The following is a 16,096-nucleotide window of genomic DNA, read 5'->3' as shown; positions in this document are numbered from 1 at the left end:
TCTTTTTCTCCACAACTGTTCTTCTCCACAACTGTTCTTCTCCACAACTGTCTTTCTCCACAACTGTCTTTCACCACAACTGCTTTTCTCCAACTCCTTTTCTCCACAACTGTTTTTCTGGTGGTTCTGTGTCCTATATTTGTATTCAATTCAGTTCTGGTCTTTTCGCGCTCAAACCCAGTGGGTGGTCCATTGTGTAAGTTTGGGTGGGGAGATAGCTTTGAATATTTAATCAGAAGATGTCACAGGTACATGCAGGTGTGAGGACCAGGGTATTGTTTCAGTGCACATAGGTGCCCAAAAGTCTGTGGGTCCTTTGTTGTAGTCCTGGGAGTCAGTGGGCCATTCCTGCAGTGATTCATAGTTTTGATTCAGAGCTATTGTCCATATTAATTAGGTAAAAAATGGCCCACATTCGTAGTTTGATTTGGCGGGGGGAAGTCATTTTCAAACTGGGCCGGAGAATCCTTATTGGTTGAAGATTTCCCCACTTCAGGCCCAACTCAACCCCTGATTGGCCTGCCAGAATGCACATGTTCCCATTGGCCAGTGCCTCGGTCTCGCTTGTGAGCCAGACTCCACAATGTCTGTATCCGGCCACACGTTTTCCCAGCCTGCTTTTACTTGGCCAAAAATGTTCATTTAGTGTATGGAACGATCCCATGTTAGTTTTCTTGTCCTTACGGTGTTTCAAATGCGGCCGTGGATTTTCGAACCTTACAGTTTAAATTCAACACCATGTTTGGAAGGTTCTGTTCGAGAGCGAAGGTATCCTCTTCGAAACAGAAAACAAGTGGTTAAACTTGATTTGTAAAGATGGCAAAAAATGTCCATATCCTTTGTTATGTACAACCATGCAAGTTATGTATGATGATTGTTTGTTATAATAACTCTTCATTAAGGAGGGAGAAGTGTAATGTCTGTAGCTCCATACTGTGGATGCCTGTGTTACTGCAGCTAGTAATAAAGAGCTGGTCACCTGACCAGCAGGTCAGGGGTCACTGGAACCTGCAGCCATTTTACAGGTTGTGTGATGTGGGTGCTCGCTAAGATATGAAGTTAGCTCTTTCACAGAGCCAGCACAGACCCATGGGAATGGTCCCAGGCAGCTAATGGGTGGAGGATTCCTTCAACATCACACTGAGAAATAAGAAGGTTGGGGATTCCCTCAAAAATCACATTAAGGATGGGGACGGCTGGGAATTCATAGAATCTTAGAATTATCCAGGCCATTTGGTTCATTGTCCCTGTGCCAGCTTTTTGAAAGAGATATCCTATTTGTACCACTCCCCTGCCCTTTCCCCATACCCCTGCAAATTTCTTCCCTTCAAGTATTTATCCAATTCCCTTTTCAACATTCTTATTGAATCTGCTTCCACCACACTTTCAGATAGTGCATTCCAGGTCATAACAACTCGCTGCGTAAAAAAGATTCTCCTCATCCTGTTAAGGATGGGGAGGGCTCTGGATTCCCTGAACAATCACATTAAGGATGGGGAGGGCTGGGGATTCCCTGAACAATCACATTAAGGATGGGGAGATCTGGGGATTCCCTCAACAATCACATTAAGGATGGGAAGAACTGAGGATTCCCTCAACAATCACGTTAAGGATGGGGAGATCTGGGGATTCCCTCAACAATCAATTAAGGATGGGGAGGGCTGGGGCTCCCCTCAACAATTGTGATGGGACAACGAGGGATGGGAATTCCGTCTCCACGATGCATGATCAGAGGGAGGGCTGGGGCTGGATAGGTTCAAGGAATCCTTTGAAGGACCTGGGGGGAGCTGAAACTACACAGCAGGTCAGTCAGCATCTGTAAAGAGCAAAGACGATATGAAAATTCAGGTATGCATTTTCACCAATATTGATGAAAGGTTACAGCCAAAAGTGTTTGGTTGACCTGCTGTCTTATTGCCAGAATTTTCTGATTTTACCACAACCCAATACTGTGGTATAAGAAAGAAAGAATGATTTACATTAATTTAGCACCTTTCATGACCTCAGGACATCCCAAAGCACTTTACAGCCAATGAAGTACTTTGTTGAAGTGTAGTCACGATTGTAATGTAGGAAATGCTGCAGCCAATTTGCGCACAGCAAGGTCCCACAAACAGTAATATGATAATGACCAAATAATCTGTTTTTCTGATGTTGATTGAGGGATAAATATTGGACAGGACACCAGAACTAACTCCTCCCCTCTTCTTTGAAATAGTGTCATGGGATCTTTTAAGTCCACCTGAGAGAGCAGACAGGACCTTAGGTTAACATGTCATCTGAAAGATGGCACGTCCTATAGTGCAGCATTTCCTCAGCACTGCACTGGCGTGTCAGCCTGGATTTTTGTGCTCAAGCCTTTGGATTGGGACGTGATCCCACAATCTTCTGACTCAGAAATGAGAGTGCTACCCGCTGAGCCATGGCTGACAACTTGAAAGGTCAAACAGAATACGTTGAAAGACACACCACTGATGATTTTACATGCCGAGGACTTGTAAATGCAGATTAAATGGATTAATAAGACAATATTGAGGGAAATATGTAAGAAAAACAAACTAAATAATGCCCGATTGGGGAAAAAAGTGAGGGAAACTGAAGAATAAAGAGACTTGCAAAAATAAATATTAAAATATTCCTTGTTGCAGGTCCTTTTTGTCAGAGGGACAAAGAGGGAACTAGAAATAAGCTTTGCAATAGAAATCAAATGTAACAGTAAGAAATTCTTCCAGTATTATAACCGCAAGAGAGTTATCGAAGGTGATCTAAGGTCCCTTAAGGATGTATGTGGGATTGCAGCTGAAGATGAACTAAAAATAGTTGACATATTAAATTATTACTGGAAGTATTCACTGGAGAAGACACTAGTATCACTCTACCTATCAAAGGAGGTTCTATAACTAAACATTGACATCACTTTCTGGACATCTAGATAGGCTTAAAGGGCTCAAAACCAAAAAATCCCGAAGTATGTATGATATATACCTGAGAGTGTGATGTGATAGAAGGGTTGAAATCTACAACCATCATAATAAAACCCAGGTAACTATAGACCCATTTGTCTTAAATCAGTAACTGGAGAAATAATGGAATTGATCTTTCGGGGCAAAGTTGCGGATTACCGAAATGAAAATGACTTAGTAACAATTTCAGAGGAGCATAGGAATTTCTAAACAAAAGACCTCAGTTCATCTAACTCACCTTCTCCCATCCTGATAGTCACATGATACAGTGATAATGGAGTTGTTGATTAATCATTGTAATCAATTTCCTTCAATTAGTCTGGAACAGACCCTGAAATGACATGAGGTAAAACCCTAGTGGAGGAGAGCTTTGGGAACCATAGGTCCAAAGTCGCCCTTTTCCTCCCAAGCATGCTATACTGGGCAGCCTAGCCCAGCAGTCTGCATGGCCCCCGGCCTCCGAGCACCATCAGAGCAGTCCGTGGAATGGAAGGAGCATCGTGGCGGCCTACCACTCCAGGGAGCAGCACGTGCTGGAGCAGGAGAGCAGCGGCAGTGAAGAGTGACATCATCAAGATCCAGGTCGGTGACTGGAGCATGGGCAGGTACTGCAGGAGCGACGATGTCAGGGTGAAGGAGTGGTGAGAGATTGTAGAGGGACGTGATCGGGGCCCAGGAGAGGCGCGAGTTCGGGGCCCAGAAGAGGTGAGGGCTCAGGGGCAGCACGGGCCAGCCCACACTGCGATATGTGTGCGTACTAGGTCCGTGCAGTCGTTTTGGTTAATCCTTGCTACTGGACCAAGACCTAGCTCTGTCAAGCCCATGTGGTGGCTGGTGTGCAACGGTCACCACACGTTAAAAAAAATCCAAGCACCAGGCATCTTCCACCCTTCAAGATTTAGTTCGGACCTGGGATTTTAGGTCCATCATTGAAACACCTGTGAAGTTTTTGGCGTGGAAGCAAGTCATCCTCGATTCGAGGGACTGCCTATGATGATGATGATAACTTACTACATGAGGGGCAAACTGTTTTTGTTTCCATAAATGACCTAGATTCATAAGCACATTAAAATATTGTCACATTCATAAATGATAGGAAGGGCAGTGGAGTCTGATGAAGTAGCTGAGGAGTTACAGAATTGCCCAGAAAATATTTGGAAGTGGCCAGAATAATGACAAGTGAAATTCAATGCAAATAAGTTAATTATACTGCACATTGAGAAGATTTTTGTTTATATTTGCTCGTGATGTGGACGATGCGAACTGGGGCATCTGTAATTACCAAGAGTGCACTGGTGGACCTCCTCCTTGAATTGCTGCAGTCCATGTAATGATGGTAGAGCATCGAAGCATTGACCACGCTCGATCAGCTCTGTTGGGCGGGCCACATCGTCCGCATGACCGACACAAGACTTCCAAAGCAAGCGCTCTACTTCGAGCTTCGACACGGCAAGCAAGCCCCAGGTGGACAGAGGAAATGCTTCAAGGACACCCTCGAAGCCTCCTTGATAAAGTGCAATATCCCCATCGACACCTGCGAATCCCTGACCCAAGATCATCCAAAGTAGAGGAAGAACATCCGGGAGGGTGCTGAGCATTTCAAGTTTCATTGCTGAAAACAAGCAAAAACCAAGCATAGACAGCGGAAGGAGCGTGTGTCAACCCAGGCTCCCCACCCACCCTTTCATTCAAACACTGTCTGTTCCACCTGTGACAGAGACTATAGGTCCCACATTGGACTCTTCAGTCACCTGAGAACTCACTTTTAGAGTGGAAGCAAGTCATCCTCGACTCCGAGGGACTGCTTATGATGATAATAATGATGATGGTAGTCCCATGATCATGTTACGTTGTTAGGTGGGGAATTCCAGTCTCTTGACCCAGCGATGATAAAGGAGCAGTGATATATGTGTAAGTGAAGATGGTGTGTGACCTTGGAGATAGATGATAGTGTTCCCACGACATTGCTGTTCTTGACTATTTTAGTGGTAGAAGTTGCAGGGCTGGGAGGTGCTGGTGAAGTCATCTTGGTGAGTTGCTGCAGTGTGGATGGTACCTACTGCCATAGTGTATCAGTGATGGAAGACATGAATACTGACTTCAGTGGCAGGAGTGCCAGTAAAACGGATTGCTATGGGCTGGTTGGTGTTGAGTTTATTGAGTTTTGTTGTGGCTGCATGTGGTGAGTTTTCCACCACAGTCCTAAATTGAGCTTTGTAGATGATGGAAAGGATATGAACACTTCAAACACTTCCTCAAAACCTATACCTTCAATCATCACACCATACTCTTCTCCCCAGTTTCTGCTTGATGCCTGATCCCTCTTGTAAAACACTTTGCTGCGTTAATAACATAAGAGCAAGCTGTTTTTAAGTTAATTGATCTCAGTCAAGATGTCTGCGGTGGCATCATCACTGGTTTCCATGTCCCTGAGCTAGGGAGGGGAATAATCCACCAGGATTTGTGCTCCTGGTTGCTATGCAATGATTACCACTGCAATGTGTGTACATGCCCTCACTGTTGGTCTTATTTTAGAAAAATTTGGGCAAGGTACTGAAGGACATTCTGCACCTGTGGAAAGCTACCCCAGCAAGGATTCAGTGCCTTTAGGGAAAATTGGGGAAAAAGACAACCCAAAAAATGTAGTGGCGAGCATGAATTTGCTTTTAAAAGATATATTTTCTGCAGGATGCAAACTTGGCTGCGAAACTTCAAGAACTTTACTGCTGTAAGTCTCGCTGTACTTTCATGAGTTGGGCTCAATTTTGGCCAGGAGTTGTTCCATTTTTTTGGAGTAGGCTGCTTTTTCTGGCGTAACTTAAAAATCCCCAGTTACCCCAGTCAATTTGCACCAGCGTAACTCACTTCGTTACGTTTTTTTTTAGGTTCATATTCTTTTCTCAAAAGGGGGCGCTAACAGCCACCTGCACCAGTTCTGCCCATTTAGGCAACTTTGGCCAGCTAATAGTTACTCCATTTCTACTTAGGCCAGCATATGAGGCCACTTCAGAAAACCCTTGCAGAGAGATAAAGAAATCGACGTAGGTAAGTACATCGGAGGCCATTTGGCCTTGGATAGGAATGGGAAGCCGAGAGGACCTGGACCTGAACCAAGCCTTACCCCTAGCAGTGTTTGCAAACAAAAACAACTAACAATTTTATAAGAAATAAAAAATTAAAGTCCGACCTTCATCTTCAAACTGCAATTTGCCATTCTGCGCTCGGCCCGGGAAGGCAACATGCCAGTGCGGGAGGCCACTTGGCCTGGGCTAGGGGTAGGAGCAATGGAACGGGCCGGCATCGGGGCCCATAGAGTGGCTGCAATTCAACGGAGAGGCTGCAATTCAACAGAGAAGCTGGGCGAAGGGGGGTGCGGAGGGGAGAGGGAGGGAGGTCAGAAGACTCGGGGGGGGTGGAGAAGGAGGGAGAGAGAGGTCGGGGGTGGGGGGGCGGGTAGGGAGCACTATTCCAATGCTCTTAGACAAACAGAACTGATTTTGCATGCAACAGTGATTTTTCCAAACACACAATACTGATTTTTCCAAATACAGCACTCCTGCTGACATGCAGCAGTTAATTTCCAACCAGACAGTAACTATTTTGCATGCAGCAGTGATGTTTCCAAATACAGCACTCCTTCTGGCATTCCTGCTGGCATGCAGCACTGATTTTACCAAACAGAACACTGCTTCTTGCATTCAGCAGTGATTTTCCTACCACAGCACTCTTTCTGGCCTGAAAACATAAGCAGTTCTTTAAAAATGGCCGATTGCCAACTCACAGCGCCACTGCGCATGCGCGGACATCAACATTCTCCACTGCGCATGTGCAGACGCAGGCTCCACCCCACGAGTCGACTGGCCACGCTGCGCGACTGCAGTGAAGAGGCCAGATAGCGGCCAAAGTTGCAACATTTTTTTCCAGCGTATCGCCGAACGTACATAAGCGGCACAACTCGGGTAAGTACGCTGAAAAACAGGCTCGGCCAAAATTGAGCCCAACATCACAGTTTCGAATGTCTCTGTGACTTGTGGATTGTTGCAAAATGAAAAATTCAACAGAGCCTTAAATTATGTATTGAGGCTCATGTTGGTGAGCATCAAGTGAAGACTCCCTTTCTAGGCATGCAGTCAGCTTGCTTGTCAAGGCTCTGCAAATTGGGGTAAAATTGCAAATCAAAATGTTTAGTGATGTTTGATTTATTAAAGTTGTGATGCTCCATAATGTTCATTTCCTGATTTAAATTACTTCCAGCAGGCCTGTCATTTGAATTAATGCTTTGTATCAAATTCAACACCTTATTTGGTGTATTGATAAATAATCTACACTATATAGCATATGTTTGATACCTTCACCATGTTAATATAGTGTTAAAAAAGGAGGCAGACAAAACACAGGAAACTATAGACCAGTTAGCCTAACATCTGTCGTTGGGAAAATGCTGGAGTCCATTATTAAGGAAGCAGAAGCGGGACATTTGGAAAAACATAATTCAATCAAGCAGAGTCAGCATGGTTTTATGAAAGGGAAACCATGTTTGACAAATTTGCTGGAGTTCTGAGGATGTAATGAGCAGGGTGGATAAGAGGGAACCAATGGATGTGGTGTATTTGGATTTTCAGAAGGTGTTTGATAAGGTGCCACATAAAAGGTTACTGCACAAGATAAAAGTTCACGGGGTTGGGGGTAATATATTAGCATGGATAGAGGATTGGCTAACTAACAGAAAACAGAAAGTCGGGATAAATGGGTCATTTTCCGGTTGGCAAACCTTATCTAGTGAGGTGCCGCAGGGATCGGTGCTGGGGCCTCAACTATTTCTAATCTGTAGCCAAGTTTGCGGATGATACAAAGATGGGTGAGAAAGCAAATTGTGAGGAGGACATAAAAAATCTGCAAAGGGATTTAGGGTCAGACTTTCGGCTTCATTGTCGGCGATTTTCTCAGCGGTACAGCTGGTTTTTCGCCCGGCGAGAGTTTCCACATAGGTTTTTGAACGTTATCGCCCACATCTGAAGTCGCCCGCCGGGACCAAATTGCCCACGTGTAATGCCAAGAACAACCACCAGGGTGTAAGTTTGGGTTTAACTGCCGACGTCCAGATCGCCGAGAGAACTGCCCAGTAAAAGCTGCTTTACAACCGCAGCCTTGAACTAAATTTTACTACTTACCGTCCATTCCAGTAACGACCGCCCATTTGGCTAACTTTGCACTTACCCGCCAAGAAAATTGCCAAGAATGAGTGTGCAATGCTCATTTTCTCGCCGGGTAATCAGTTCTATTTACTTTTACCTTCAAAATGGAAATTCTCGCAAGCTTTTTTTGCCGAACATTAGCGATCCTTCTCAGCGGGTAATCGGGCATTGAGGGCCTTTATGGAAAGTCTAGCGTTTAAACAGTGAGTGGGCAACATTCGCCAGATGGAGTATAATGTGGGAAAATTTGAGGTTATCCACTTTGGCAGAAATAATAGAAAAGCAAATTATAATTTAAATTGAGAAAAATTGCACAAAGTGTTGCAGTACAGAAGGACCTGGGGGGTCCTTGTGCATGAAACACAAAAAGTGAGTATGCAGCTACAGCAAGGAATCGGGAAGGCAAATGGAATGTTGGCCTTTATTGCAAGGGGGATAGAGTATAAAAGCAGCAAAGTCTTGCTACAACTGTACAGGGTACTGGTGAGGTCACAGCTGGAGTACTGTGTACAGTTTTGGTCTCCGTATTTAAGGAAGGATATACTTGCATTGGAGGCTGTTCAGAGAAGGTTTACTAGGTTGATTCCGGAGATGAGGTGGTTGACTTAAGAAGATAGGTTGAGTAAGTTGAGTCTTTACTCATTGGAGTTCAGAAGAATGAGAGATGATCTTATCGAAACATATAAGATAATGAGGGGGCTCGACAAGGTGGATGCAGAGAGGATTTTTCCACTCATAGAGGAAACTAAAGCTCGGGGACATAGTCTCAGAATAAGGGGCCGCCCATTTAAAACTGAGATGAGGAGAAATTTCTTCTCTCAGAGGGTTGTAAATCTGTGGAATTCTCTGCCCCAGAGAGCTGTGTAGGCTGGGTCATTGAATATATTTAAGGCGGAGATGGACAGATTTTTGAGTGATGAGTGAGTAAAGGGTTATGGGGAGCGGACAGGGAAGTGGAGCTGAGTCCATTATCGGATCAGCCATGATATTAAGTGGCGGAGCAGGCTCGAGGGGCCAGGTGGCCTACTCCTGCTCCTATTTCTTATGTTCTTATAAAATAGATAGCTCAAAGTATGTTGCTAGGGAGTAACACATCAAAAGGTTCAGAAGGCGACCTAAACCATTAGAGTGGAATTTGAGCACTGCACTGATATTTTCCAAGCATGCTTGTTTTATTGAAAAACTTGAAAAGGTTATTGCTATATTGCAAGATGCCACCAAGACAAGTTAAATCTGGAAGTAATGCTTGAATGACATTAAGCTCGAGTTTTAAAAGCCTGCAGATTGAAGGAAGAGGGGGTGGCTGGAGCACGTTAAGAATTGTTACAGATTTGAGGTCTGGGAAAGTATGTTAGAGTGCAATGGATTTTGATTCCAACACAATAAGGACACAGGAAGGAGGAAGTGGTGCATGTGGTAAATTTGAGGAAAAAGAGAAAAAAGTCCAGAGGAGCATTAACCATGTTATTATCGATTTAATAAAAAAAGACAAGTTGAGGGCAGCATGGAATGATTTCAGGATCGACTGCCCCAAAGGGAGTGAGGCTCATAGGAGTGAATATTGGCAAATTGCAGGCATACAAGCTCGAGAGTGCCATTCCCCACTGTGACTGCTGGATTACAGAATCATTTGTTAAGGTGGAGGTTGAATGGATCTCCTATCAGCCAAGATTTTTTCTTGTATCCATTATTGCTTTGAAGTACGTTTCCCCCTCCCTATCTCTGTAATCTTTTTCAGTCTCACAGCCCCACAAGATGCCTGTGCTCCTCAAATTCTGGCCTCTTGAACATCCCTCATTGTAACTGCTCAACCGTACCTTCAGCTGTTTGGGCCCTAAGCTCTGGAACTCCCTCCCTAAACTTCTCCACCTCTCTACCTCTCTTTCCTCCTTTAAGATGCTTCTTAAAACCTACCTCTTTAAACAAGCTTTTGTTTATCTACCTTAATTTCTTCTTTTGTGGCTTGGTGTCAAATTTATCTGTTCTGTCTTGTAACACTACTGTGAAGCGCCTTGGGATGTTTTACTATGTTAAAGGCACTATATATATAAAAGTTATTATTATTATTATTACATTGCTAAACATTAAAGGGATGAATTTGCTTGGCTGTTTTAGTGGCCATTGCCGGATTAACTCTGGCAGGAATGGCCGCAAAATCTGGCAAGACCCAGATACACTGGGCCCAGACTGGCACTGAAATTTTCTGTGGCCTTTCTTGGGGCGGAGCCTCTGCCCACTCCAAACAAGTGCACTAACATGGAAAGGGTGGGGCCAAGGCCAGGGATTCTCTATGATGTGAGCTCCTACATTCTCAGCCTTACAAAAACTCAACTTAAGTTTGGAGGCTGATACAGTAAGTCACAAGAGGCATATTGATAGGTAGAAGTATCTCTGCCTATCAGTACATAAGAGCATAAGAAATAGGAGAAGGAGTAGGCCATATGGCCCCTCGAGCCTGCTCCGCCATTTAATAAGATCACGCCTCTAATAAAGAAACAATAATCCTCTAATAATGCTGGGAGTAGCCCTACTACAGCAGCGTCCAGTCTGGGATCACGACATTTTCTAAACATTTCAGAGTGCATCCCTTTGAGAAACGGAGGACTGCTTCCCAACCCACCTCCCCTCGCATGGGCACCAATGCCGCTTTTTGCACTCTCCTGGGGAAAATGGGTACCGAAGAAGCACGCTTAGTAGTATGGGCCCCCACTAGGTCCATGCAACTAGAGTGACCTCCCACTAGTACTGCATACTCTAGCGGTGTGACTAGCAGAGGCCACTGGCTAGCACGATTCTGGCTGCTATCAAGGCCCTGAGCAAGTTTGGTCCCCAGTTGTTCTTAGCCCCTAGACTGAAGAATTCTGGGCTACCTGGGCCTGAGGCTGCGGGCTTGTTATGATTAACGTGCATGAAGAGTGATACTGAAGAGTCCTCTAATAAAGTCTAATCCTCTAATAAAAATACTTTAAGCAGTTAGAAAAATCGAGCTTAAAAAGCTTTGCTTGTCTCTTCTCCCATTCTTATTCTTATTCTTTCTTCTGTTTTTATTTATGTAACTTTGTTTTTGTTATTTCTAACTACTTTGCTATAATTTAACTTTTCTCTTGCATTGGTTCTTGATGAAAATGAGTTGTCCTTTAAAAACTTGTCAATAGCTCCCCTGGTGGCTCAATAGTGTAAATGCAACTTTTCAGAGTGGAGTAGAGAATACCGACCAATAAAGTTCCAGATTGAAACTCTGGGCTTTGCTGAGTTAACTGATCTCAGGCAGAGGAGCATTTGGCAGCACTAAAATTGGCCACAGTGTCCTTTGGAAGAATAAGCTCTTTTGATCCGTATCCAGTGACCATTGCTGTAAGGGATATGCATATGGATCTCTGTCCCTCATGGTAAAACAGTCTGTCAATATTCACTGTTGAGGCTCACACTTGAATGACCACTTGGATGAGGTACTGAGAGAACTTCTAGTGCCTGTGGAACCAAACCTTGGCATGATTCGTGGCATTTGGGAGAAGAGGGGAAGAAACCTGCAGAGGGGATTTATTTTTAAATTACAATGATTAATTTGGCTAGTAAAATAATATTATAATGGATATAAGCATTGAGCAGCTTTTGAAAATATTGTTCACCAGCATAGAGCCTGGAGTGAGATCCAAGCTTGAATGATCTGAATCAATCTGTGTCGAGCATGTGAGGTGCTATTGCACCTCCCAAACCCATGACCTCTACCAACTAGAAGGACAAGGGCAGCAAGTGCATGGGAACACCACCAACTCCAAGTTCCCCTCCAAGTCACATACTAACCTGACTTGGAAATATATTGCTGATCCTTCATCGTTGCTGGGGCAAAATCCTGGAATTCCCTGCCTAACAGTGCTACGGGACCACTTTCACCACACGGATTGCAGGGATGGCTGGGCTGTCATATGAGGAGAGACTGGATCAACTGGGCCTTTATTCACTGGAGTTTAGAAGGATGAGAGGGGATCTCATAGAAACATATAAGATTCTGACGGGACTGGACAGGTTAGATGCGGGAAGAATGTTCCCGATGATGGGGAAGTCCAGGACCAGGGGACATAGTCTTAGGATAAGGGGTAGGCCATTTAGGACTGAGATGAGGAGAAACTTCTGCACTCAGAGAGTTGTTAACCTATGGAATTCCCTGCCGCAGAGAGTTGTTGATGCCAGTTCACTGGATATATTCAAGAGGGAGTTAGATATGGCCCTTACGGTGAAGGGGAACAAGGGGTATGGAGAGAAAGCAGGAAAGGGGTACTGAAGGAATGATCAGCCATGATCTTATTGAATAGCGGTGCAGGCTCGAGGGGCCGAATGGCCTACTCCTGCACCTATTTTTCTATGTTTCTATGCAGCGATTCAAGAAGACTCATCACCACCTTGTTAAGGTCAACTAGAGATGGCCGATAAAAATGCGGACCTTGTCAGTGATGCCCGTATCCCGAGAATTAATTTTTTTAAATTCTTCTGCTGCGAGTTGCCGCTCCTATTTTAGTGAGTGGCGTCTGTCTATGTATTTTCTGCATATCTGATGGCGGTCTTGCAGGTTTGACCCTCGGCTCGCTGACACGCACCTGTTTACTCAGCTTATCTCGTGGTCATCCATCCGTTGTTGGCACAGATAGGAAAATGAAGACAATTACAGGATTCGGGAATTTTAGTTGTAGGTAAAGCCTATGTTAGTTAGACTAATTTTCATGAGAGGAAAAAAGACTTCAAGGTGATCTCATTTAAGTTTTCAAGATTCTAAAATGGATTGATAAAGTTGCTCCTGCTATTATTTACAGCAACAAAGGCTTTAAATACCCGGGTCACTAGTTTAAAAATTAAGTTCAGAGTAAGAATGGAAGTCAGGTGTCACTCAAAGGACCAATGATCTTGGACTTTTCAGGGCAAGCCATTGAAACATTATAATCCGCATGCGTTGATTTTTGAATGGGTCGCACAACCCCCAAACATTCGAGGGAATTTTAATATTCGGTCCTCCACTTGTGCGTAGCTTGATTTTAAATCACTGCAAATTACTTTAAAAAACTATACTGAATCATTTAATAGTTTCATTGTTGTACCAATGAAACTATTAAATGGTTCTTAGTAAATTAAATATTTTAAATTAAATAGCTCTTCGTAAATTAAATATTTATGCTATGAATAAACTTTGATAAGGTGTCCTTTAATGCCTGTGTGCCTAAGAAAATGAGCATAATTGAGCCTTTCCAAACCAATGCAATTGGCGGAATCTTGCAATTTTGACCAGGGCTAAGGCCAGTTTTATGGGGGGGGTCTGATACAGGCAAATTGACTCTTGGCCCAGTGGTATTGGTCATAATTTACTTATGTTTAAAATTCCCTGAATTTCTGTGTTGGTTCGGCCTATTCTGCTCAGATTGCATTGATATTACTAGCGTTAAAGTGTCATAACCTGTAGGGTTACGGACCTAGAGCTGGTAATTGGGATTAGACTGGATAACCTCTTGTTGGCTGGCGCAGATATGATGGTAAGTACTGCAGGGAATCGAATGCAGCCAAGGTGATCTCCTGGACTAATTTTGATCGCCTGGTTGCGTTGGAGAGGAATTTCCCCAGATTTTTTTTCCCCAATTGGCCTGGGTTTTTATCTGTTTTTTGCCTCTCTCAGGAGATCACATGGCTCATATTGGGGTGCAGTGTAGAATGTTTCAGTGTAAAGGGTGTCACAGTTGTGTGAGGCAGACTGGTTGGGCTGGGTGCTCTATATCTTTCCACCGTTGTTCATTGTTCATAGATTTATATGTAACCTTCAGGGCTGCTGACCGAGGACCGTGCAGCTCTTTGTTGGCTGGCACGGACACGAAGGGCCAAAATGGCCTCCTTCTGCGCTGTAAATTTCAATGTTTCTATGTTTCGATGTAAATAAGCGTTAACTTGAGCCCAGTGGGTTTAAGAGGCAGTTGGATGTATTTCTGAGATGAGTAAGGATTGAGCAATATAATGAGAAGGTAGATGAGTGGAGTTGAACTATCACAAAGGATAGCCTTAAGTACCTATTTTTAGGCTTGTGTTCAACCTTAAGCATAAGCTTAATACTGGTGGTAGGAAGGTGAGTCATTTGCCTCTGGTGACATTAACTACCTGTGGAGAGTCATTGATGATCAGATACCTTATTAAACACAATGTGGTCATGGGGCAAGACCCATGGAAGTGTCATTTGTGGAATATAACTGGTCAGGATTGTGTAGCATAGTGTGTAATGACAGACCAATATCCAAGGATATTCATTTGATTATTTCCAGAGATCAGGAAGGTATGAATACTTTATGCACTGATGTTACAGTCCGAGATCATTGCACAGAGAAATTTCAAGACTCAGCTCCTCGCATAATGACTGAAAAATCAGAAATGCTGCAAATCAAGTGCATTGATCTCCACACTCAATTCTCCGGACAAGCAAGACTTCTCTCTGGAGAGGAGTGTTGGAAGTTCCGGTCTTACATTTCTGCACATACTATTGTTGCACTGGTTTTAACCTGTTTACCTTAAATGGGTTAAAGCCTGTGTAAAAATAGTGCATAGCAATAGTGCATTAAGTGTTCATACAAGAACTTCATCATTCGTGAGGATAACCCAGTTTTATGCAGAACTCCTCCTGAGGTGACACCAGGAAATTCTGCTGCAGTAACATGATGAATGGGACAGCTTTCCTCCTAATTAAAGAGCGCGCATTGGTATCACCCTCACTGGAGCCGAAATTCAGCCTCTCGAAAAGACGTCTTACTGGCAGAAAGCGGCGGCCAAGCGGCAGAGTTGAGTGGCCGCCGATTTGCGGTCGAATGGCCGCTGCCAGCGACATTCACCTTTCTGCGGTGGTGCTCATTTCTGCCCCGCTCCCCCCACTTCCGCCGCAGTCTTGTGTTACTGCGGCCTTAAAGATATCATCAGAGCGCACACCGCAGCCTCTCTGTCCCGGAAGCTATATTCATTATTAAAAAATTGACCTGCCACCTGACGGTGCCCCCGAAAGCTTTTTGTGATGGAGGACTGTGCCGGCCAGCTCAAGACCGCCAGCAGCGGTGAAAGGAATGTTGCGTGAATCGCCATATTTTTGGTCAAAACTTTATCGGAGTTGTGAAAACTTTCTCACTCGCCCTTTTGAGATTGAGGATGTAACGAACAGGGTGGATAAAGGGGAACCAGTGGATGTGGTGTATTTGGACTTCCAGAGGACATTTGACAAGGTGCCACATAAAAGGTTACTGCACAAGATAAAATTTCACAGGGTTGGGGGGTAATATATTAGCATGGATAGAGGATTGGCTAACTAACAGAGAACAGAGAGTCTGGATAAATGGTTCATTCTCTGATTGGCAACCAGTAACTAGTGCGGTGACACAGGGATCAGTGCTGGGACACCAACTATTTACAATCTATATTAACGACTTGGAAGAAGGGGCTGAGTGTAATGTATCCAATTTTGCTGATGATACAAAGATGGGAGGAAAAGCAATGTGTGAGGAGGACACAAAAAATCTGCAAAAGGACATAGCCAGGCTCAGTGAATGGGCAAAAATTTGGCAGCTGGAGTATAATGTCGGAAAGTTTGAGGTCATGCACTTTGGCAGAAAAAATCAAAGAGCAAGTTATTATTTAAATGGAGAAAGATTGCAAAGTGCCGCAGTACAGCGGGACCTGGGGATACTTGTGCATGAAACACAAAAGGACAGCAAGTGATCAGGAAAGCCAATCTTGGCCTTTATTGTAAAGGTGATGGAGTATAAAAGCAGGGATGTCTTGCTACAGCTATATAAGGTATTGGTGAGGCCACACCTGGAATACTGCGTGCAGTTTTGGTTTCCATATTTACAAAAGGATATACTTGCTTTGGAGGCAGTTCAAAGAAGATTCACTAGGTTGATTCCGGGGACGAGGGGGTTGACTTAT

Source organism: Pristiophorus japonicus, chromosome 1 (genome assembly GCF_044704955.1).
Source record: "Pristiophorus japonicus isolate sPriJap1 chromosome 1, sPriJap1.hap1, whole genome shotgun sequence".
In the NCBI taxonomy this organism is placed as follows: domain Eukaryota; kingdom Metazoa; phylum Chordata; class Chondrichthyes; family Pristiophoridae; genus Pristiophorus; species Pristiophorus japonicus.
The sequence above is the reverse complement of the archived record's forward strand: the minus strand, read 5'-3'. Positions refer to the sequence as shown.